The following is a 23,675-nucleotide window of genomic DNA, read 5'->3' as shown; positions in this document are numbered from 1 at the left end:
AGACACTTTACCTATTAGTCATGCTTCACCACAAGTAAACCAACCCTGGGAGAGCCCCAGAGCCTCGGAGAGGAAAAGCCAGGGCTTAGACCCAGGCAGGCCGGCTGCCCTCCCCAGGCCTTGCATGGGCAGCAGAGGGGAGGCTGGCCCGGGCAAGGGTGATGTGGTGATGGACACATTGTTGGCTAATGGCAGGCCCTTTCTGCCTGATTTGCACCCCTGCATTTTTCATTTCAAAATGAGCCACCTTCTGTGAAGTTGTAGGCCCTGGGAGCTAAGGATCACTGCCTTAAGAATCCACTCACCTCAATGAAAATCAAATCACTGCTCAGAATGAAGGGAGCAATTTATCCCAGAATGGATCTGTGATTTCTGTTCTTACCGATCCCATTGGAATACCAAACTCATAACACTTATCTGCCTGAAATCACAGATGTGTATAGAAAGGGAGGTACCAGATTAGGGGCAGTGCCAAACCCAGTGAGCACACTGCTAGAAGATAACAGGCGGAATGCATCATGGTCTGCTGGCGAGAAGCTCCCTGCATTCCCAGCACCTTCCTGCATGTGCCAGAGGGCAGACGTGTGCGCCTGCGGCCTCCTGCCTCACTCAGCACCTCCTCTGGAAGTGCTTCCTACCCTTCGCCCTCTCCCAGGTGACCCAGCTGGGCCTGGCACAGGGTGGGTGTCTGTGTTGGGTGAATGGACACTCTTGCTGTGGTTGCAGTTGCTGTGTATACACACATGCACAAGCACCTGCTTTAAGGTTTGGCTAACTTCAGAGGCAGGGAGGTTTGGACAAAGCTGGTATCCCAGTGTGACCCACTTTCGGAATGCAAGGGAGAGAATTCAAGCCTCACAGAGAGGAGTGACACCAGTCAGGAACCTCTGAGCTGTGTCCCAGGAGCCCCAGGGACCTTCCTAAGGCTTTGGGGGTCCACAGGATGGGCAGGGGAGGAGGAAGGACTCTGGGCCTCCGGGCCCAGCACTGACCGGAGCAGCAACCCTCTGATCTGTTTCTGCATCCGTTCTCTTTCAAAGAAAGGATTCTGCTGACACAAACAAAGTCTGATGCCAAGACCTGCTCATCCTAAGTTCCTAGGTCTAGCAGCATCAACACAACAGAAGAATGTGGAGGCAGAAGAGTGTAGGGACCCCAAAATAGTACAATACCGTTGCCCCTTCCTTTTGAAAAAATCCCCACCCCAACAAGGAGAACAAGAAAAAGAAAAGAAAGGCTGTGCCTATGACCTTGATCACATCCACGAGGCGGTATCTATGCCCCAAGCCCCAACACACATCAGCAGGAAGTGGGCAGGGAAGATGGCAAACAGCTGAGCAGGGAGGGGGGCCAGGGAAGAGAAACAGGGCAACTAGGGCCCCAACATTCCAGAAGGGTCAGGGATAGGGGGTCCCCAGTGCCTCAGGAGGTGTGGGAGGCACAGTCTGAAGGAATGTGCAAGAATACAGCCTGTGCCAAGACCATGTGCTCCTCTTACCCTGTTGCCTTTTCTTCCAGGGCACACAGCTGGACTACATTTCCCAGCCTCCCTTGCAGCCAGGTGGCACCATGTGACTACACTCTGGCCAATGGGATGTGGACAGAGTGATGACCACACTTCTGGCCTGGGCCTCCATAACTCTCAGGGCAGCCCTTGCTCCACGCACCCTTTCCTGCCCTTTCTTGCTGGGCACCTGGAAGCAGAATATCCAGGGGAGGACTTGGAGGCCCCAGAGGGCACAGACCCTAAAGCATTTCTCAACCAGACTTTCTCATCTGAACCACAGCCCACAGTCAATGACTGGCGTGCCCATTTCCCCAACCAGTCATGCACCTAAAGACGGTGCATAACTGGTTTCGTTCCAGGTGTGCAGGAGGAAAGTTATTCCCTGCACGCCATGATGCCTTCGCTGTGAGTCCTTGATTCCCTCCTGGAATCTGGCTGAGAAAGGCTGTGAGACGAAAGACCCACTAAAAAGAAGAAACTTAAGTCCTTGCGTGACTGCGTGGAATAGAGCCTTCGTCTCCTGTGGTGACATCCCACTGCCACACATCAGGAAACACCACTTCATCGGGCCAAGCAGAGATTGGCACTTGCTTCTTACAGCAATTAGCCACCCCTGACCAACACAGAGCCCTGTCCTGCGACTCAGCAGTCAGGTAACCACCCCTACCCCAGCCCCATCTCCCAGGCGTGGCGGGGGAGGAGTCTTCTCTGGGAAGACGCTGGACAGGAGAACAACAGGCCCAGAGGAAGGCTGTTGAGGAACCCACAGAAGATGAGTGAGTTGAGGGAAGTCCGCCCTCTCCAGTCTACCTCCCCGCCCTGAGCAAGCGGGTAGCCAGCCGGCATCAGCCCCCAGCAGAGGACTGGAGGATCTTTCTCCAGGGAAGTGGAAACTTCAGCCTGTCTTTGGGGCCTGGTGCCCGGCTGGGTGCTTGGTGTATTCCAGGCTGTCGGGCCCTCTGAGTGCTGAATCCTGGGCTGAGCACTGCGACGTTGGTCCCCAGTCACCAGCTCCCTGAGGGGCTTGAGTTATGGTGTAGGTGTGCCCAGGATGGGGCATAAAAAGTGAATAAAGTGGGGCTCCAGACGAGTCACTCATTCCCGGGGCACTCGGCGGCTTGCCTAGAGCAATGCAGGCCCGGTCCCCGTAGGCCACATCCAGGGGAGGACGCAGCGAAGATTCTAGGAGCTGGGAAAGTGGGGTCACTCCTGGCTAGGTCACTCCCAGCTCCACCTTAGGGACAAGGGACCGAGGCTTTGGTGGAGTGGTGGGCTGTGGACCCAGGAGGTCTGAGTGGAGAGCCCACCTCCTTCCCGTTGTCCTGTAACCTCCCCTGGGCCCTTTCCGTGCCAAGACTGTGCCAAGACCACAAGCAGCCGCAGAGGCTGCCCAGGGTGCTGCCGGCTGGTGTCCAGCGCTCTCCTCACCTTTAGACTTGCTCGCCAGGACAGCTTCGCAAGCTGGCCTCCCCACTGGAACTTTTATGGAACTGGTAAATGGAGCCCCTGAATGCCAAATGAAGGTGACGGCCGCACACACGCTCCCAGTCACTCACTGGGATGGCCAGCGTGTGCTTATTAACAAGGGCCCAGATGAAACATGTAATCTGAAGGACCTCATTTTAGCTCTCTCCCGGAGGCTGTCGGGCCCGACGCAGGCTGCCTCACGAGAAGCGGGGGGCGGGAGAGTGCTGCATGCCGCTGTGACCCCTCTGTCATTCATTAAGCAAAGGAGCCAACCTTATTGGTGCTTGGCTGTTTGGTAAGACGACTGAGAAAAATCTAGCCTTTCTGCAGAGACAGAAAGCCACCACTCACGTTTCCCAGCAGAAACGGCCACCTGGCTCCAGTAATTAGGCAAACCCAGCCTTTATTTCTCAGGAAGTCTTACTTTCATCTCCAAGGAGGATGGTGGGGTAAGGAATGGGGGACCCAGGGGAGGGCAGTGTACTTGAGAGCAGAGCCATCTCCTGCTTGGCTTAAAAAGATTCATATTCAAGCAGCGCTCGGATCAAACTAGTAACAGTTGTCTGAGGGCATCAGAGATGATGTTTTAATTCACGGTGATGGAAACACGGAAGAGGGAGTTAATGCATCACTTAGAGCCACCTCTCTGGTTCTCAGTTACCCTGTTATTGTTCTTAATCTGCTAAATTGTAAAAAAAAAAAAAAAAGAAGAAGAAGAAGAGGAAGAGGAACAAGGAAAGAAATGTAAACATGTAGCTGGGGAGCCCTGTGAGAAATAGTTAACCCAGAGTCGGTACTGCCTGTAAATTAAGCCTGTTTAGTGGCATAATTCTAGCAGCTGCTCAGTGAGACTCCTGGGAACCAATGGCTTGACTGTCCTGTTACTCCCACCTCAGTGCCGGCTGACGGCATTGGTTGGCATCTCATCCCATCGCTCCGAGATGCTTTCATCAGTCAGATCTCCGAAGCTTGCCAGGCCAACCAGACCCTGAGATGCTTTGAGGGAAGGCAATCAGAGAGGTGGGGAACACCAAATGCTTATGAAAGACCCAGGCTGGCCTGGGTGCCGTGGCTCACACTGGTCATCCCAGCACTTCAGGAGGCCAAGACAGTGGATTGCCAGAGCTCAGGAGTTCAAGACCAGCCTGAGCAACATGGTGAAACCCTGTCTCTACTAAAAATATAAAAAATTAGCTGGGCGTGGTGGCATGCACCTGGTAGTCCCAGCTACTCGGGAGGCTGAGGCAGGAGAATTGCTTGAACCTGGAAGGTGGAGGTTGCAGTGAGCCGAGATCGTGCCACTGCACTCCAGCCTGGGCGACAAAGCAAGACTCTGTCTTAAAAAAGAAAAAAAAAAGCAGTCTCAGGAAGAGACTGGAGAGGCGTTCGTTGTGAATTTCAAGAAATCAGAGGGCTCAGCCCATTTGAGATGAGAGCTTATTCTGCCTGGGGTGGAACAGGAAGGTGGAAGGCAGAAGGGGCCGGTGGAAGACAAGCAGGTTTGTGCTCTTTCTTATCTAGCACCCAACCCAGTTCTATCTCTCAGTGACCGCCGGACCCACATAGCTCCTGCAGCTAAGTCCCTCTCCTAGGGCTGACTGCATTTTTCAAAGCAACTCGGGCCTGTGTCCTTCTTTCCTCCAAATAAGCAAGTGAGTCAAGTTGCCTGCAGCCTTAGCTTCCCGGTAGTTCTCCAACGAGGGGCCAGTTCTGCTCCTGGGTGATTGCGGGGAGGCTGTGCTGCCTGCCAGGACCCAGGTGCACTGAGGAGCCGATGCATCTGGGACCATCCAGGCTGAAGTGTGGCTGGGCCGACACTAGAGGGCGCTGTTGAACAGGCTCCCAGGGTCTGAGCTGAGATCCCGCCCATCTCAGGTGCCTCGGCGTCTCCACCTACAAGCTACGGCTTTGTCCACTACGGTCACCACCAGCCACACGTGGCTAATGAGCACATAAACGGTCGCCAGTCTGAACTCATATATGTGCCCTTAGTGTAAAATACACGCTGGATTTTGACGACTTCATGTGGAAAAAAATAACATAAAATATCTCATTAATCCTTTTTCTTTCTTGATTACATGTGAAATGGTAAATGATACCATTTGGGATCTAATGGGTTAAATCAAACAAGTTTTAAATTTCATCTTTTTTACTTTTCAGTGCGGCTATAGAAAAAGTTACAATCACATAGGTATATGTCTCCTACTATATTTCCCATGGGCAGTGCTGGGTAGAAGTAGCATTCACTGGGTGATACCAGGGACCCTGGATCTGGGGCCACCAAACAGGGACTCTTCAAGCTCATTAGCATCCTGTGGTATCCTTTATTTATTCACTCGTTAGTGCCCTTGAATGAAAGATCATGGTGTTTGTATTTCACAATTACCTGTGAGTCCCACACGGTTCTCTTTTCAGCAAAGAGGGCTAGCCTGAGAACGCTGCCAGAGGCCAGCTGCAATGAGGACCCCAGGTCTGACCCTAGCTAAGGAATGAGGCTGGTGGGGAGGGGCTGCAGAAGGAAGAGGTCCCTCCTTCTCTTTGGAGCTGGAACAGCCAACCCTGCTGAGTCAGATCTGGGGAAAGAGGAGGTTAGTAACACTTCTAGAGTGACAGTTCCAGGGTGTGCCTGCACCCAAACCCAACCCACTGACCTACAGCTCGTTTCTGGAGGCCTTCCTGAAAGCTGTTGCATCACGGTGTTTTGCCCACTGGATGGGCTCCAGGCCAATGACTTGTTGAGAAATCCAACTGAAACCTTCCTGACTTCTTACCCATCCCCAGCCTCTTAAACTCCTCACAATTCCTCAAAGCCTTACAAGAAAAACATAACATACAAGAAGAGAGAGAGAGAGAGCCAGCAGGGCATAGAAATCCCCTCCCTCCACCCATCCCTCCTTTTCCACCCTCTCAAGGCTGAAATGCCCTAAATTAAGCTGGTGAGAAGGAAGAGCTGGAGAAATGAAAAGGGAATCCCCAAGAGATGTACTTTCCCTTGCAGAAACTGCTACTGTGACAGGAAGAGGAATGTGTGGGTGGCTGTCCCTGCACTCCTTGTGCTTCTGCAGATATGAGTTCACCCATGTGGCACGCTCGCCTCAGCCACCCAGCCAACCCCTACTCATTCACCAAAGCCCAACACAAAGGCCACTCCTCAGGCATGCCTTTCCCAGTCCCTACAACTGCTTTTCCCTTTGAATTCCAACAGCATTTTTCTAGTATGAACTCAGCTTTAGACACATCACTTGTCTTTTTCCTTCATTAGACTGGGAGCTCCTGGAGGAAGGAGAATACTTCATTTGTCCCAGTTGGAGAAGCTGCTCAGCATGTTCCAGCCTCAGGGCCTTCGCACCTGCAGTTCCCTCCACCTGTCTGCTCTTCTTTCCCCTCAGTGTCTGCCAGGCTTGCTCCCTCCAAGTTCATGACCTTGCTCAACATTCATGGGGAAACCTCCTCCAAGGTCCCACCCCAAAGAGCATCCACCCTCACCCTCTGGTCCCTCACCCTGACCCCTTTCCCAGCATTTCCTGCCACCTGGTACTATATTTACAAAATCTCTTGACTGTCTGCCTCCTTTTGTTCACCACTGTACCCCCACAGGGCCCAAAACAGGGCTTGGCACACAATTCAGTCAATATGTTTGAATGAATGGTTGTGTATTCCAAGGGCCGAGCATAGTGCCTGAGCAAATGAACAAAGGAATGAGTGAGGGTTCTTTTTCTAGGATCCCTCTTGCTCTAACATTCTGTGACTCTTCCAGTTTTAGGAATGGCTGGAGGAAGGTCAGCGGTTAGGATGGTCAAGTGCTCTGCTCAGATTTGAAGCTCCAGATGGCACATTCAGACTTGGTGTTCTGGAAATCTCCGTTTTCTGGCATGGAAACAGCTGCAGCAGAGTAGAGCTTTGGGGGCATGCCAGACTTGGGGGTTCCATTCATCAAACTGGTGCCAAACTCCTTCCCAGGTGAACACATCCCAGTTCTATGGTCCTCAGCCAGTGGAGTGGGGGACAGGATGGGGGACTTCCTATTACTCTCCAGCAAGATCATTCCCTGGACCCGTGTGGCATCATCACAGAGCCAACATCACTCCAGCTTGAGTCTTTGGGGAGGAGCTCTTTGAGCTGCCTTCGCAGCAGAGAAAGGGAGGTGAGTGAAGCAGACATACATGAGCCTCTGGGAAGAGCACGGAGAGACAGGAAAAGGGAAACGCCCAAGAGAATGCTCCCATTCCATCCAGAACCCTAACTCAGCAGGAAAAGGAAGCTCAAAGGCAAGACCAAAATGAGGCCACAGACTTTCTGAAAGCAACCCCCGACCCACGTCTGTCCCTGTGACAGTTCCATGTTTCTACAGCGGTGGAGGGTGCCGGACGCCAGGCGGGGAGCAGAGCCGTGCCAGGGCCAAGCTGGAGAGAGCCCGGTGGGAATCTGGGTGTGGAGTACTGGCCACAGAGCCTGGGACTTCCTCTGCCCCCACCCAGCATCTTGCTTTGAAGGCGAATTTGGGGCTTTCAGTGACAGACCCCAGAAACACCAGGATGCAGTGGGAATGGGGTCTCTGAACTGGTTCCCTCACCCACACCTCAGTGGTTCCCGAGTCCCGTTCCATGCTGGGTGTAGGCACACATGGATGGATGAGACACAGAGACCCTTCCTGGGGCTCCTTGAAGTGACTCCCCCCCCACACGCCCATGAAACAGCAGTGATGGGCGTTAATAGACTTAACATGGGCCCAGGAGCTCAGGCGCAGGGCACAGAGGTCAGCTGGGATGGGACAGAGCTGAGGGCTGAGCCAGGGCTTAAAGGTTCCAGGAGTTCTCCAGGTGGGACAGACAAAGGAAACAGTGTGTGCCAGGACATAGGGGCAGTGAGCACTGAGTCCTCTGGCACTCAAGCCCCACAGGACGAGGAGTCCCCACACGCCACAAAGGACTCTTCCAGTTTCAGTAATGCTGGAAGGAACGACTGAAGGAATTAGTGCGGAGCATGACTGTAGGAGAACGCACGTTGATGACAACAAGGAGGGGTGAAGGGGAGAAACAGTAGAGGCTCAGCGTGCCCACCTCCCCACTACCCGGCAACGCTCCGTAGAACACTGAGAATAATTCTATTACTGTTCAATCACACAATAAAAGCTCAAAAGTTGAAACGACCATGGGAATCGCCCAACTTCCCATTGGCAGGGACTTGGCGCATACCGCAAGCTAACTGCTCTGTGGGAGAAAATAGGAGGGCACAGCAGGCTGGAGATCCTGAGGCTTTAGACGCTCCTTCGTCAGTCCCTCTAGATGTGACCCTTCGTGCAGTCAGCCAGAGCTGGCGGGGCGCTGCTCCCTGCCCGAGGCCCCCACCCTGGCTTGGCTGTGCTGATGACGCCTGGTGATTTGGCATGCCAGCCCCCAGGCATCTTGGAGCACATTCTTCCTGGCTCTTTGTGCCAGCTGCAGAATGACTCAAGCACTGACCCATGCCTGGGTGGGAAGATCCATGCGTCAGATGGCAGAATCCCATCTGCAAATTCCACCCTGATGTTCCGGGCCAGGAGGCGAGCAACAGCCCTTCCCCAGGGAACCATGTCTCACCCTAGCAGAAGCAAAACTGAGACTACAGGGCCAAGTCTGCTGTCAAGTGCCTCAGCCTGCCCTGCCGGCAGCCAGCACTCAGCACACCCTGGAGGGGCCATGGAGGGACAGGCAGCTCTTCCAGGGTCCCGGAGCCATGTCCTGGAGTCAGACAAGGCTGGGCTAGAGTTGCTGGTGTCAACGCTCCAGACCCAGCCTGTTTGCTCCTCTGTAAAATGGCACCAGAATGCCAGCTTTGGGGGCCTGCAGCCAGGATGGGGGTATGTATATGAGGAGTGCTGCTGGAAGCAGCCCGCAGACCCAGGGGCCCCGCTGGGGGCTCTGCCCAGCCTGCCTTGTCTCCAGCCATATGGTCCTGGCTGTCTCAACTTCTCTGGGCCTCATTTCCCTCGACTGTAAAATGGGAATAAGGGTCCCTGCCTGCAGGTTCTACTGAGTAGTTGTGAGGATAAAGGGAAATGGAATCTATAAAAAGGAGTTCGAAAGCACCAGTCAGATGCCTGGGGTATCGGCGCAGCTTTACAAGAAAGACAACAACCTTGGGAGCCGATTCCTGACACTGAGCACAGCCTGGCGGGAGGCAGAGGCTGCGGCCTGGGCTCGGTGGAATCTCTGCACTGCCTGGCAGGCCCTTCTCGCTCGGCATACCCCAAGCAGCGGTATGAAAACCTGGTCCTGAGGCCCAGGCGGGCAGAGAGCCTGGGATCATAGTGGCCCAGACACATCCAGCTGGGGCAGGGTGAGCGAAATTTCAACTCCTGTTCTTCAAAGAGAAAATAAAGAAAAAGGAGAGAAGAAGCCCGGCATGCCACAGCAGGGCAGAGCCCACTCGGTCCAAGATGCAAGAACGGCCCAGCCCTGGGACAGCAAAGGGGCCCAGGATCTGGGGGCTGCTCAGCGCCTGCTGGGCGTGGGAGTGAGGCGGGGGCTACCTCAGGGCATGAGGTCCCTTCTGTCATCTCCGGGGAGGTCTGTGGCTGCTGACTGCTTTGGGTCTGTTTCACAGGGAACGCAGCATCCTGCTGACCAGCACAGGCCAGGCTTTCTGCAGGATTTGGCAGACAATGTAGGAGATAGTCCCAGACTTACCCAGAGCACTGGGGCTGATGCGTAAGCTCTGCGGGGCTGGGAAAACACTCACCCAGCAAAGACAGGGTGAGGGGCATTCCAGGAGGAATCCACAGTGTGCTGGGAGGCAAAAGGGCATGGCTGGAGAAGGGCTCGGGGGGACATAGCTGGGGAGGAGCCAGAGTCTGGCTGAGGTGGGAGCTCGTTCCAGTCCCAGACTTCATCCTGGAGTGCTTTCAAAGTATGTAGGTGTCAATGACTCGCAGGTCCAAACTTTTGGGGAGACAACCACCAGCAAGTTAGTTGTCCCTGCTACAAAGCTCTGGGCTGGTACTTCTCCATGTACCTTCATGGGTAACAAATGGACAAATGATAGAGAACATTATGGAGCAGTGTATATAGCAATAAAGAACAAACAGAATATGGAACAAATGGGTAGATTAACAAATGCAGAGTGTGGGGAGGAGAGGCAGCCAGGAGAAGGAAGAGAAAAATACCATCAAAACCTAGGAGTTCAGACCAATTACTTGAATGGTAGTTCAAATTTGTAAAGTCCGAATCAAAAAAATACCTGAAAAATTGCCTCTGAATTCTTGATCAGGTAAGGACTGGAAAGAGTGGATGTTTGTAATGAACGGATAAGAACTCTTTGTTGGCCAGACTCAGTGGCTCACGACTGTAATCCCAGCACTTTGGGAGGCTAAGGTGTGCGGATCACCTGAGGTCAGGAGTTCAAGACCAGCCTGGCCAACATGGTGAAATTCTGTCGCTACTAAAAATACAAAAATTAGCTGGGCATGATGGTGGGCACCTGTAATCCTAGCTACTCGGGAGGCTGAGGCAGGAGACTCACTTGAACCCGGGAGGCGGAGGTTGCAGCGAGACAAGATCACGCCACTGCACTCCAGCCTGGGTGACAGAGCAAGACTCCGTCACACACACACACAAATAACTCTTTGTTATGAGGGCATCATTTTCAACTGCAGAATGGAGCTGGAGGCGTGGGTGGTGGCGGCTAAGTCACACACCCTGACGGCTCTCTTTCCTCATCAGGGGCCAATATGCGGTTGGACAGTGTGGCCCCTGAGGTATGAGCTAGCTCTAAAAACTATCCTCGAGAAAAAAATTTAAACATAAAGAAAAACAAATACATAAATACAAAACTTCTTTGAGTCCATCCCCAGAGGAGGCTTCCAGAGCACCTGAGGAGCTGCTCACTGAGCCAGGACTGGTGTCCCTCTCCCTGGACCTTGTTCAGCAGACCCAGCTGCCTCACTCCTGTCTTAGTAGATGGTAAAAAGCTACATTTCTGCCAGGTCCCTGCTTGAGAAATGACTAAACTCTCAGTTCATGAGCCCCAAAGGAACTATTTCCAAATGTTGAATTCATGTGTCCCAAATGAATGGGGTTTGGCCACATTGTAATGTATCTCGGGTGGAAACCATTTGTAAGAAATACCATTGTAAATGTTAGACTGAAGAGGTGTTTGTGAGACACGTGTCCTCCCTGGGGTTTTGTGCAGTCTGCATGGCTCTGTCTGCAGGGCAAGGTCCACCCTCTGCCTTGCTGCCCACAGCTGAGCTCAAGGTGGGAGGGCTCCCAGGTGCCTGCCTGGTGTCCACACCAGCACACCCGTCAAAAACTTTTTCTTTAATTCTCTTTTAAATTTGGAAGGGAACCTCCAGTGAATCGTCACATGTATTATTTGATTCATGTTTAATATCTCTGGGAAGCAATAAAAACAGTAAGTCATTCTTAATAAAAGGGCATCAGCCCGGCTGAAACACTAGGCACAGGAATGGTATTGTTCCAGCTGCCCTCGGTGGCCCCAGCAGCTACAGTCTGGAGTTAACTGTTGGCAAGTGACTTATCCATGATCACCCAGGCATCTGACTCATAGACACTGTGTTTATAATCAGGAGTGGGGGCAGCTCATAAAAGCCACTCTTTGCTGTCTTTAGTCTTTAAATCACAGCACCAGAGGCCACAGATTCTGCAGGGAGAGTTGTGGCAATGCACTCACCCATACAGACAAAGGGTAATCAACACGCACTCACGGAACACCTCTTAGATTCAGGCCACAGTGCTAAGCACTGGGGAGACACCGAAGGGTAAAACGCCCTCAGAGCGCTTCCAGTCTGGTCGGGAAGGCAAGACAGGAACTCCTTCTTTTCTTCTCCTACCAAGGTTCAGTTCCTGGCTGGGCGCAGTGGCTCATACCTGTAATCCCAGCACTTTGGGGGTGCAGAGGTGGACGGATCACCTGAGGTCAGGAGTTCAAGACCAGCCTGGCCAAGATGGTGAAACCCTGTCTCTACTCAAAATACAAAAATTAGCCAGGTGTGGTCATGGACGCCTGTAATCCCAGCTACTCGGGAGGCTGAGGCAGAGAATCGCTTGAACCCTGGAGGCGGAAGGTTGCAGTGAACCGAGATTGCGCCAGTGCACTCCAGCCTGTGTGACAGAGCGCGACTGTCTCAAACGACGACGACAACAACAACAACAACAACAACAACAAAGGTTCAGTTCCTACTCTGAGCCTGGCGCTGGGCTTGGGTGCTGGATGGCAGAGGGAGGCAGCATTCCAACATGGACCAGCAGCCTCAAGCCTCCAGCTTTCCGGCTGGGTCCCAGTTCTCTCCTGACCCTTTTCCCAAGGACAGAGAGCTGGGTTCCATTTACTCAGGGTGTGGCTAGGAATAATCCCATAACCAATTATCAGCACAGCGCCTGGAACACAGGAAGTACACAGTAATTGTTTGACAAGAGGCAGGAAGGAAGTCAAAGAGGGAGGGAGAGAGAAGGTCCGGCTGATCTAGGCGCTCCTTCCAGACAACCTCCAAATCCTCTGCAGATCCGGCCTCGGAACAGTGGATCTTCAGCCCCCGGGGCACTGTCTGTGCATCCTCTGAGAGCCCCATCAGACACATTCTAACCCAGATAGTCTCTAGTCTCAGCAAAAGAGCCAGTTTCCCAGAGACCCTCTGGGGGCCGAGGAACATCCAAAAGAACAGATATTTGCTAAACATCGTCTATGACCCCAGCGATTACTTCTAAGCTAGAAATTTGCACATGGGGTCTGAGAAGTCCAAGAATATTCTAGGGGGTAACTGAGAGAAAATGTGTAATCTGGGCTGTCCCAGAAACACCAGGCCCTGTGCCTGGGGTGGTGCTGGATGCCTCGGGAAGGGGAGAAAAGATCACTGTGGACTCCACCTAGAGAGGCCAGTGACACGGGTGGGGAGGAGCTGGCTGGCTCGGACCTGGCCTGGAGACCCGGGGCTAACAGGCAGCAAGGTCAGGGGAGCGTCCTTGTGCAGCCTTGGCTCTGGCTGCCTATGTGGCTGAGCAGACTAGCGGGCAGGTCAGCCGCCCTTCCTTCCACCTCCGCCTGGCATCTCCCAACCAGATGGGGAGCCTAGGCTGGTCTTGCTCCTGTGGGATCTGGATGCAGCCCCTCACACAGAGCCCAACACGGAGCAAATGCTCTGGGGACGCTGACGGCCAGGATTCCCCTGCTAGGCACCTGGTGGTCCTGCCGAAGGGCCAGGACAATGTCCCCAGCCCTCCACTGATTCCAGGGCAGATGAGAACGCTAAGTTGTGCCTGCCCACAATGTGTGTGTCTGTGTGTCTGTGTGTGTGTGTCTGTGTGTGCAGGCACATGTCTGCCCACAATGCTTGTCAGAGAGGATCTGCTCTCCGTGGCTGAGGGCTGGAGGGGACGACCACAGGAAGTGATACTGCCAAGTCATCCCAAGTCACCCTAAATATAACCCTCAACGTACAACACAGGAGGACTATCCCTTCCCCGCTGCCTTGCCTCATGACCAGTGTCCGCCTAGGAGGGCACTTCCAGAAAGGCCGCTCAGATGGCTCTCTGAGACGCCCGCCTGGGATCTACAGCCTGGCCAGCACCGGAGGGGAGGCAAGCCTGGGGTTCTGCTCTTCTGGCCCCAAATCTCCATGGCCCTGTTCATCTAACTTCTTCCAGAAGAACTGTTGGCTACACAAATCACTATGAGCAACAGTGAACTCTTCATCCTGGGAGGAGGATGAAGGGACACAGAGGGCTGCCATATGGTGGGACTCTGGCTGCGCTGAGATGCTGCTCACTCCTGTCTTCCTCAGTGGTCGGGGTTGCCAGCGTCCTGCCCCTCAGGTGTGACCCACCACGACCTGGCTGAGCCGCCTGCTCACCCCCTCCTTGCCACGGGTGTACATCTGCCACAGGCCCTTTGCACCAGCTGCTCCTTAGCTAGAAGCATGCCCATCCCTGGCCTCCTGCAGGCCTTCAGTCAGTTCCCATCAAAGGAAGGCCTTCCCCAAGCACTCTATCCAAAATCAACACTCGTTCTTTATCCCCTTTCCAGCGTGATCCTTTCTCTCATTTCTGTTTCATTGAGTTCACTGTCTGTCTCCCTTTGAGTGGAGCTCAAAGTTCTTGGGGCCAGGTTTACTCTGGCCCATTCTCCATCAGAAGCCCAGAGCCTGGAAGCTTGTCTGGCACAGGGTACATGCTCCATGAACCCACCTCAACGGAAGGTACGCGTGAGTGTCTGGGGACGTGGAGAGGGAGGCTGGTAGGGGAGGCTGAGACTCGAGCCTTAGTATGCAGGTGCTGCTTCTCCACTGCCCAGGGAGCGGTCTGCTGTACACGACCAAGGACTAGGGGCGGAGAAAAGCGGAAGGCCCTTCCACTGCCCATCACCTGACCCACAACATCCACGGCCAACGGTGTGAATGTGCTGGAAAGTGCCTTCTGACCCCAGAGTCCCTCAGCTCGTGGTGGTGGTGGTACAGAGATATTATTTGCTGTGCAGTGCACTGAAATGCCCCAGGGGTCCGGGGATGGGCATGGACACCTGGGACCACCTCCTCCACCCCCTTCTGAGCCCTTCGCCTGCTCCAGCTTCTTGACCCAGGTATCAGCCTCAACACGACCTGCCGGGCCAGGTGCCTCCCCTGTGCACCTGTGCTGACAGTGGCCTCGGGCCAGGACACTTGTATGCAGGTGACATCCAGGTAGCATGGACCCAGATGTTCCCCCACTTTCCAGCTCCAGTAAGGCTGGTGGATGGAGAATGAATGGGTGGAAGTGGCCACTTCGCATGCAGTTGTATCTATTTTCTTCTGAAAAAAATTCTTTTTTCTCAGCTAACCACTGGCTAACCGGCACCCTGAGGCTGAGGCCCCAGCCTAGACGTCTCCTCTCAACCTAGCAGCCACTCTGGCAAGGAGAAGGCGGAAGGAGAAATTCCCTCCCTCAGGAAGAGGAAGGCAGGAAAACCCACCCCACACATGGGATGCAGATCTGAGGGCGGGACAGGGGATGGGCAGAGGGTGGGGAGCTCACTTTGCCCTGGAAACACCACGTGAGTGCATTGGTACCCAGCTGGGAAAGCAGCCATGTCCGGGCTCTGCCCTGGGCCCTGGGCCTGACCGACTGAGGGACTCACACCTACCAGTGCCACAGATGGAACCCGCCACTGGCACCTGCCCTCCACCCCTCACACAGCCCAGAACCCCCTCATGACCACTGAAATTAAGATAGTGATGCTTTAACAGGTTTCGGGTCCAAATTTTAGCCTGGCTGAGCATTCAAAGGTGGTTCCTTCTGAGTGGGAAGATGAAAATTATAAAGAGCATCTCCCACATCTAGGGCCAAGAAAATTCCAGACTTTTGGAAAGCGACTTTGTATGAGGACTTGGAGGACTTCAATCCTTATACAGGACCCTGCCAAACTCACCAGATGCAAGTTGGTGATGAGGGCTCTCATGGGCTGGGCATGGCCAGATGGGGCTCTGTCCCCAAATGTCCCTCCCCCAGGTGTCCCCCTGGGAGCCTATGACAGCCGACCCTTGCCACATCCATGGCCCCAACTGATGCTCGCAGTACGCAGGAGCAGGTGGGGCAGGGTGTTGAGTGACAAGAGTCACCATAATAGTCATGAGACCATGACAGGGAGGAGGGAGAGAGAGGAGGAGCTGTGGGCAGCCAGGTTCTGCCGGACCAGACACCACGGAGACACTTCACTCCAGGTCTGATCTTGCATTGACCCTGGAGAGGGCATTTTTATCAACCTTCATATGCACAAGATTGGAAGGGGCTGTGAAGAGGCACAGCGAGAATCACACACTCTCCAGCATCGCACACCTGGTTCGTTGCTTGCAAACAAAACCAAACCCTCAGCGCTGGCAGAGCAGCCCCACAGCACAGCTGGCGGGTTCTCCAGACCTGAGGGCACCCCTGGGACACGGTCGGTCGGGACTTCCTGTCTTGGGAGCTGGCAGGACGACCAGGGTCATGACACCCAGACACTATGACAATGCCCTGCCTTGCCCTCATCCACACGTCCTTCTCAAAGTTCTGGGCCCCTCATTCCCCCCACAAATCCCCAAACAGAAGCACCGAAGGTCATGCGATTTGCCCAGAAAGACCTGGCCAGTTTAGGGTGAGAGCCGAGATGGCTGTGGGGCCTCGGGGCGTGGGGGTGGTTCTCTGCATCTCTGAGCCGCAGTTTCCTGACCTGTCTTAGGGGTGCTAGGTGGGCTGCCCCCCACGCCCAGTCTTCCCTGCTCTTTCTGCTGAGCTGGGTCCAGTCCCCACACATGGGCAGGACCCCACGGCACAGCAGGAGTCACCCACTTCCATCCTCAGTCCTCACCCGCCCCAGACCAGTCGGCCTCTGGGAGCGACTTACCAGAGACCAGGCGGAGTCCGAGAGGGAGTGGGTCAGAACCTCCGGGGAGTGTTTCCGCGTCCTGACCGGGCCACTAGACCATGCCCCTGGAAGAGAAGAGCGACAGACAGGTCACGTGGACTGTGACGACCTGGCCCAGACCCCGTGCCCCTCCCTCTGGTTGCTTCTGTGGTGCCTGCTGGGGGATCACAGCTTTTGCAAGTGCCATGCTAAATACAGAAATCCCTGGCTCCCAGCCTCCAGCCAGCCGCCGTGGACAGGGGCACATGCTCAGGGCCACTGTACCCCAGCGGGAGGGAAGCCCACGGCATTGACAGAAGCCCCAAGGTGAGATGCTGGCCACCCTTCGAGTGAGGTCGCCAGTTACTACAAAACTGGCATGGAAACTAAGCGTGGCTGGGTCCTCTGTGGTCTACAGACTTATTCAAATCCCAACAGCATTGTCACTTGGGGCCATCACAGATGCACAGCCTCCATCCTCACCCAGCACTCTGTACCCTGCACCCAGGGCCGTTACAAGGGTTCAGTGGAATCATGCACACCCAGGCCCGGCACCCACTGCTGCCCTCTTCAGGATCCCTCCAGCCTCCACTGGTTTCTTGCCTGGCATACCCGGGTTGGCGCCTCATCACCCAACCTCCTCCTTGAGGTCCATATTGCCCCCAGCAAGCCTCCTAGGCCCCGCGCAAGGCACACACTAGGTGCTCAGGAAAAGGTCCGGACGCGTCACCTGACATTCAGCCAGAAGCTCACAAAACCACCCAGACACTGAGAAGGAAAATTTGCACTGCCAGTGTCCAGGTGCCCAGCCACTGCCACCCTCAACCCTCACCGCCAGCTCTGGCACAAGCGTTCCAAGCACCCTTCATGTAGCGTGAACTCAGGACGGGCCCACCTCCCTCTTCTCTGCCTGCTCCCCAGGCACGGATTGGTGACCCCTCCTCTATGAACCTGCAGCCTCTGGTACCTATGTGTATTACCAGTGTGGAGGCCGACAGCTCCATACAACCAGGCTCCTTGCTAAAAGCTGTCTATGCATTTGTACTCATTATCCAATGTAATCCACACAGCAGCCCTGGGAGACCGGGAAAAACGGAGGCTTATAGGAGCTAATTACCTGCAAGATCATGTGTCTTCTAAGGGGCAGAGCCAGGATGGAATCCCGACAGTCGCTTCACCTGACAGCCCATTTCTCTTCCGTATCTACCGCACACTCCCTAATTACTTTCTCCTAGTACAAGGTTCTCTCCCTCATAGCAATGATCCCGCTTTACAAACACCCACTAGACCAAGTGGCTTGTTCACCCTAGAACACCCAGCCTCAGCACAGTGCTGCATGCCAGTGGGGCTCCCCTCGCTCCTACATAATGGGGGCGCTGCACCTCTCCCCTCCTTCCACCTCCCACCAACCCACCCCACTGACTGTGAGCTCCACAAGGTCAGGAAATCGTCCGTTTCATGTCTGTGCATGCAGAGCCTGGACACAGCAGGCGCTCAATAAATAATGGTTGACAAATGAATGCTCCCAAGATGCATCACATGTGATTGGAAATAGGGCATATCTTGCTCAGAGTTAAATTTCTACCATTTCCCAAATATAGAATTTTGTAGGCCAATTATGGAATGTAAACTCACTGCTAGAATTCAAGACCTGACAAAGTCATGCATCTTCCCACCAGAAATTCTCACTGCAAGGTCACTATGCTTTTAAGATAGTTGTGTGTGTGTGTGTGTGTGTGTGTGTGTGTTTTAAAGACAGATTTTAGGTTGGACCCCATGGTTCACGCCTGTAATCCCAGCACTCTGGGAAGCTGAGGCAGGTGGATTGCTTGACTCCAGGAGTTCGAGACCACCCTGGGCAACATCACGAAATGCCATCTCTACTAAAAATACAAAAAATTAGCGAGTATGGTGGTGCACGCCTGTAGTCCCAGCTACATGGGAGGCTGAGGTTGGAAGATCACCTGGGCCTGGAAGGCAGAGGTTGCAGTGAGCCGAGATCGCATCCACTGCACTCCAGCTTGGGTGACAGAGTGAAATGTTGTCTCAAAAAAATAAAATAAAATAAAAGATTTTAATTTTTAGGTCTTCCCAACAAAATTGAGCAGAAAGTTCCCATATACCCTTTGCAGCACTCCCGGCCACAGCCTTTTCCACGATCCACATCCCCTGCCAGAGTGGGTCATTTGTTACAACTGAGGGACCTGCATTGACCATCATCACCTCCTAGGTCCACAGTTCACGTTAGGGTTCACTCTTGGTGTGGGCCACTCCGTGGGCTTTGACAAACGTGTACCAATGCGTACCCACCGTTACAGCATCACATAGCGCGGGCTCACTGCCCTAAAGCTCCTCTGTGCTCTCCGCCTTGCTCCATATTTTCCCATGGCGTTTTCAAATCGATGATCTCAGCCAATTTATCCAACAGCTCCGTGCGCTCTGCTCTGACACTCAGAGAAATCAAGACCTGGAGAGGGTCAAGAGCTCTCCATGAGGAGAAACCCCGTAATGGAGCCAGCAGCAGAATGTACCAGTTCCTCATTTCATCATCCTCCTCCAACCGGCCGCGGCAGAGAGCTCATTCTCAACCGTTTATGGAGAAGGAAAGAGACTCCAGGACACCAGCCCAGGTCACACTCAGCTAAGTAGGGGGTGGGGTACCCCAAACACAAATCCCCAAACCCATGCTCTGTTCTTTTCAGCTGCTCTGGTTAATTAAAAGGTATTTTTTTTTATTTTCATTTGTTTGTTTTTCGGGAGACAGGGTTGTCACCCAGGCTGGAGTGCACAATCAAAGCTCACTGCAGCCTCGACCTCCCAGGCTCAAACAATCCTCCAGCCTCAGCCTCCCAAGTAACTGGGACTACAGGTGCATCCCAATCTATTTTTTTTTTTTTTCATTTTTAGTAGAGATGAAATCTTACTACATTTTCCAGGCTGGTCTCAAATTCCTGGGCTCAAGCCATCTGCCTGCCTTGGCCTCCCTAAGTACTGGGATTACAGGTGTGAGCCACCATGCCTGGCCTAACGGGGATTTTTAAGAGGTCATGGAATGCAGTGAGTAAGCACCCTCCTGGGGTAGGAGGGACCTCTGCATGCCCCCAGCTGGAGCAGGTGAGCGCAAATCTGCCGGCACACTCAGCAAGCACACCCAGTCACCACACTGAGGTCCCTCACTATCTGGCTACAAAGTCCCCACTGTCTCCAGCCTCCTGGAGGCAGCCCTGCCTGGCCAGCACTCTCAGTGATCAGCTCCACAGAGGCATCTTCCCTCTGTCCCCACCGACAGCCAGGCCAGCTGACGGGGAAATGCTGGATGCTGGGAGGGTGGAGAGGAAGTGGTGGTTCCAGGTTGGCCTGTGCCTTGGGCACATCCTGTGACCTCTGCCATTTCCAATTTCCCCATCTGCAACAAAGTGGGTGAGTTGGACTCCGCAGAGCAGGCCCAGCCAGCTCTGACACCAGGCTTCCTAGCAGGAGGGGGGGTCTGCTATTCCAGAGACCTCGAAGGCACTGGCTCCCAGGCTGCTTGGGAACACTCCATTAACTCGAATTGCAAATTTCCTCCTGGCTCTATCTCTAAGCCACAGGGGCTCCCTGGCCACCAGCTTCCCAGTGACAGATAGAGATTACAGTCATTGCTCGAGACAGAATCAAGTAGCAGAAGTCATTACGCAGACATAATTATGTTGAGTTATGTCTGGTTGCTCTTGATTTCCGTCTAGTGATTGTCTTACAAATGGCCAGGCGTCTTCCTCTAGAAAAGCAAAATGCAGAGGCCTGGGTAATTCATACAGACCTGCTGGGCACAGATCTACTGCTCCAAATTCCTGCCAGCTGGGGTGCCGCACCCTAGGGTAGGGTGCTCTGTGCTGCCCTTTGGCTGAGCGCTTGGGAGAGAGGAGGTTAGAAGACGAAAGCCCCGAGGGGACATCCGAACTCCCCAACTAGGAGTCAGAGCCCTTTACGCACACACTTTTCCTGGGGTCCTTCCGACCCTACCTCCCCCAGCCCTTTGTTCATGTCAGGCCTTAGGCCCCTCTCTGAGTCTCTGGAGAAAGGCTGCGGGAGGCGGCAAGGTCAGGGCTGCATGGCTGGACTGTCTGGAATCAAAACCTGGCTGAACTATTTCCTATTTCCTAGCAGTGTGACCTTGACCTGTTATCTCACCTCTCCCTGCATCCATTGCCCCATTTGTAAAATGGAGATGACAATAGTACTACCTAGCTCATCAAGTTTTTGTAAAGATTAAATGAGCTAATGCACAATAAATGCTTGCTGCATAGAAAGAACTCAATAAACGTCAACTGTGACTGAAAGAGCAGGGAGAGGCCTGCAAAATCTAAGCCAAGTAGAAAGACATGAACTACCAGAACCTGTCTCAAGAAAGAGACAATTTGAAAGACTTAGAACAAGTGAAGAGATTGAATTAGTAATGGAAACACTATCCACAAAGAAAAGCCCTGGCCAAATAGCTTCACTACTGAACTCTACACACAGTTAAGGAATACCAATTCTTGGCCAGGTGTGGTGGCTCACACCTGCAACCCCAGCCCTAAGGGAGGCCAAGGTGGGAGGATCGCTTGAGCCCAGCACTGCGAGACCAGCTTGGGCAACATAGTGAGACCTCATTGCTACTAACTAAATAAATTAACTAGGCATGGTGGTGCATGCGTGTAGTCCCAGCTACTCAGGAGGCTGAGGCAGAAGGATCACTTGAGCCCAAGAGTTCAAGGCTACAGTGAGCTATGGTCATGCCACTGCATTCCCGCCCAAGGGATGGATCGAGACCATGTCTTAAGAAACAACAACAGGCCGGGCGCGGTGGCTCAAGCCTGTAATCCCAGCACTTTGGGAGGCCGAGACGGGTGGATCACGAGGTCAGGAGATCGAGACTATCCTGGCTAACACGGTGAAACTCCGTCTCTACTAAAAAATACAAAAAACTAGCCGGGCGAGGTGGCGGGCGCCTGTAGTCCCAGCTACTCGGGAGGCTGAGGCAGGAGAATGGCGTGAACCCGGGAGGCGGAAGCTGAGATCCGGCCACTGTACTCCAGCCCGGGCGGCAGAGCGAGACTCCGTCTCGAAAAAAAAAAAAAAAAAGAAACAACAGCAAAACCTCAAAAATATAATGAAAGACGCCAGACACAAAAGGACAAATGTGGTATGATTCCATCTATATAAAATGTCCAGGACAGAGACAGAAAGTAGATTCGTAGTTTCTTGGGGCTGGCGGAAGAGGGGATGGGGAAAGAGGGGTTAGCCGGTAAAGGGCACAGATTTCCTTTTGGAGTGATGAAAGCACTCTGAAGTTGACTGTGGTGACAGTTGTACGTACATGAGAATATACTAAAAATCACTAAATTGTATACTTTACATTGTATACTTTAAATGGGTAAATGGTAGGGTATGTGAATTACATTTCCACAAAGCTGATTTTTTAAAAAAATAAATAAATAAAAAGGAATCTAAGTCAATATCCTCCTACTCCTCTATGCCAGCAGACAGGAGAGCAAAGAGCAGTCACAAGAGCGAGGGGACAGAGTGTAGAGTTTTCAGGCCTTGCAAGCCAGGGGACATAACAGGTCTTAGTGCTTATCACCCCTTACAGAGACGAAGGGATGGACAGGTACCAACTCAGCTGACCACAAACCCCCCTGGCAGCCTCAAATCCAGGACTGGGCCCCAAGGAAGGTGCTGAAGCTGAGCTATAAAACTGCCTTGGAGAACTCCCCAGCAGACACTGCAAACCCAGGCCGAGTGCCCACCATGTGTGCTAGGTACAGGGACAGGGTCCCTACCTTTGAGAAGGCCATGGCCCACTGGGGTTCAAGCAGATGAGTGCTGGGCATCGGGTGGGCAGTCACACATAAGCTCTTAAGATCTCTCTGCCTTCAAGAAGGTGATCCAGTCCACTGAAGGTGGTGCCGGACCCCAGGCCCTCAGGAATATTCATGTTCTGTAAGGAGTTTCCACTGGAGGAACTCTCAGTTCAACTCCAGAAACAGCCCAGGCTGCCACCCTGGGCATTACAGGTCACAGTGTAAGCAGGTTATGGTTCCGGGGCCGTTTCTGGGGTCAGTCCCTCCCTCTTGGCCCAGTCCCGGAGCAGGGGGAGGTTCGGTGCCCATTTCCCTCGCTGGCTGGTCTTTGGGAAAGGGTGCTGGAAAAGCTTCTTCCTCCCAGTATCCAACCTCTTGCCCAGGCGCAGGCTTCACGTGCTCACTGGGACCTGCAGAAAATCAGAAATGGCCTCTCCTGCTTGCTCACAGCAGGCAAATGTGTGCTCAAGAGATGACAAATTATTTTAATATATTCTGAAATCCAACATAATTACAAAGCAAAGTCCCTTAGGGAGAAAAAATTATAATGGGGTCTGAAGTCAAAGATGGATGGTTTTGGATTATGACTATTTCAGAGGTGACTAATTCCACTGTGGCCCCCAGGTGATAAGCACAGTTGCTCCAAGAATGCTGTCAACAGACGTTTTGCAGTGACTTCTCTTCATAGAGGCATTTTCTTCCATTGTTCAATTCAAGAAACTGAGTTACAAAGAAGCCTACATGTCCTGCAGAGACCACCAGGGTGGGCTGTGGTCTGAGACCAGACCCAGAGCACAGGGTAGAAGCCAAGACGTCCACATGAGACCATCCAGGTTGCAAGCTTCACACAGGTGAAGGTCTGGAGAAAGCACCAAACACCTGAGCCACGAGTGGTCGTGACTAGTGCCCAGCACCAAACCCCTGGTTCCTGGGGCACCGGGCACCGGCTGGCAGGGATCCCTGACTTCCAGAGAATGCGCAATGTCTTACTGTAGGCTTCTGCTGCCACTCCCACCACCAGGGCATTTGAGCTTTTGTCATGTAATAAAAGGAATCTACTGTCTATGACCACTTTGAAACACTGGCATATTTACGAAAGGTGTCCACACATGTGCCCCGTGAAGCAGCAGTTCACCTCCTTCACGTATGTCCAACAGAAAGAGGGACACATGTCCACCAAAAGCACGTGCAGGAACACTCAGAGCTGCATAACTTGCCCAGCCCCATCCTGGAAACAATCCAAGCATCCATGTGCATTCCATGGGCAAAGAAACTGGAGTGTAGTCACACAGAGCCCCATAAAGCAATGAGAATGAACCTCATGCCCCACACAACAGATGCATCTCACAACCGCAGGGATGAGTGAAGAAGCCAGACGCAAATGCTTACTTACATAATGTGTCTTCGTCCAGGCCGTTCTAACAAATTACCATAGACTGGGTGGCTTCGATGACAGACATTTACCTCTTACAGTTCTGGGGGCTGGAAGTCCAGGATCAAGGAGCCAGCATAGTCGGATTCTGGGGAGG

General features: G+C 53.3%; 1 protein-coding gene across 1 annotated transcript in view; it reads right to left on the bottom strand.

Moving 5' to 3' along the window:
• Positions 1–23,675, bottom strand: part of HPCAL1 (hippocalcin like 1) — a 122,647-nt gene that overhangs the window by 12,711 nt on the left and 86,261 nt on the right. Inside the window, 1 exon segment of the mRNA XM_010379673.2 lies at positions 16,325–16,410. The gene's annotated coding sequence lies outside the window, so the exon portion shown is untranslated.

The sequence above is a fragment of the Rhinopithecus roxellana genome, chromosome 17, assembly GCF_007565055.1.
Source record: "Rhinopithecus roxellana isolate Shanxi Qingling chromosome 17, ASM756505v1, whole genome shotgun sequence".
Classification (NCBI taxonomy): Eukaryota; Metazoa; Chordata; class Mammalia; order Primates; family Cercopithecidae; genus Rhinopithecus; species Rhinopithecus roxellana.
Note: the sequence above shows the minus strand (reverse complement) of the source record. Positions and strands in the feature narration are given on the sequence as shown.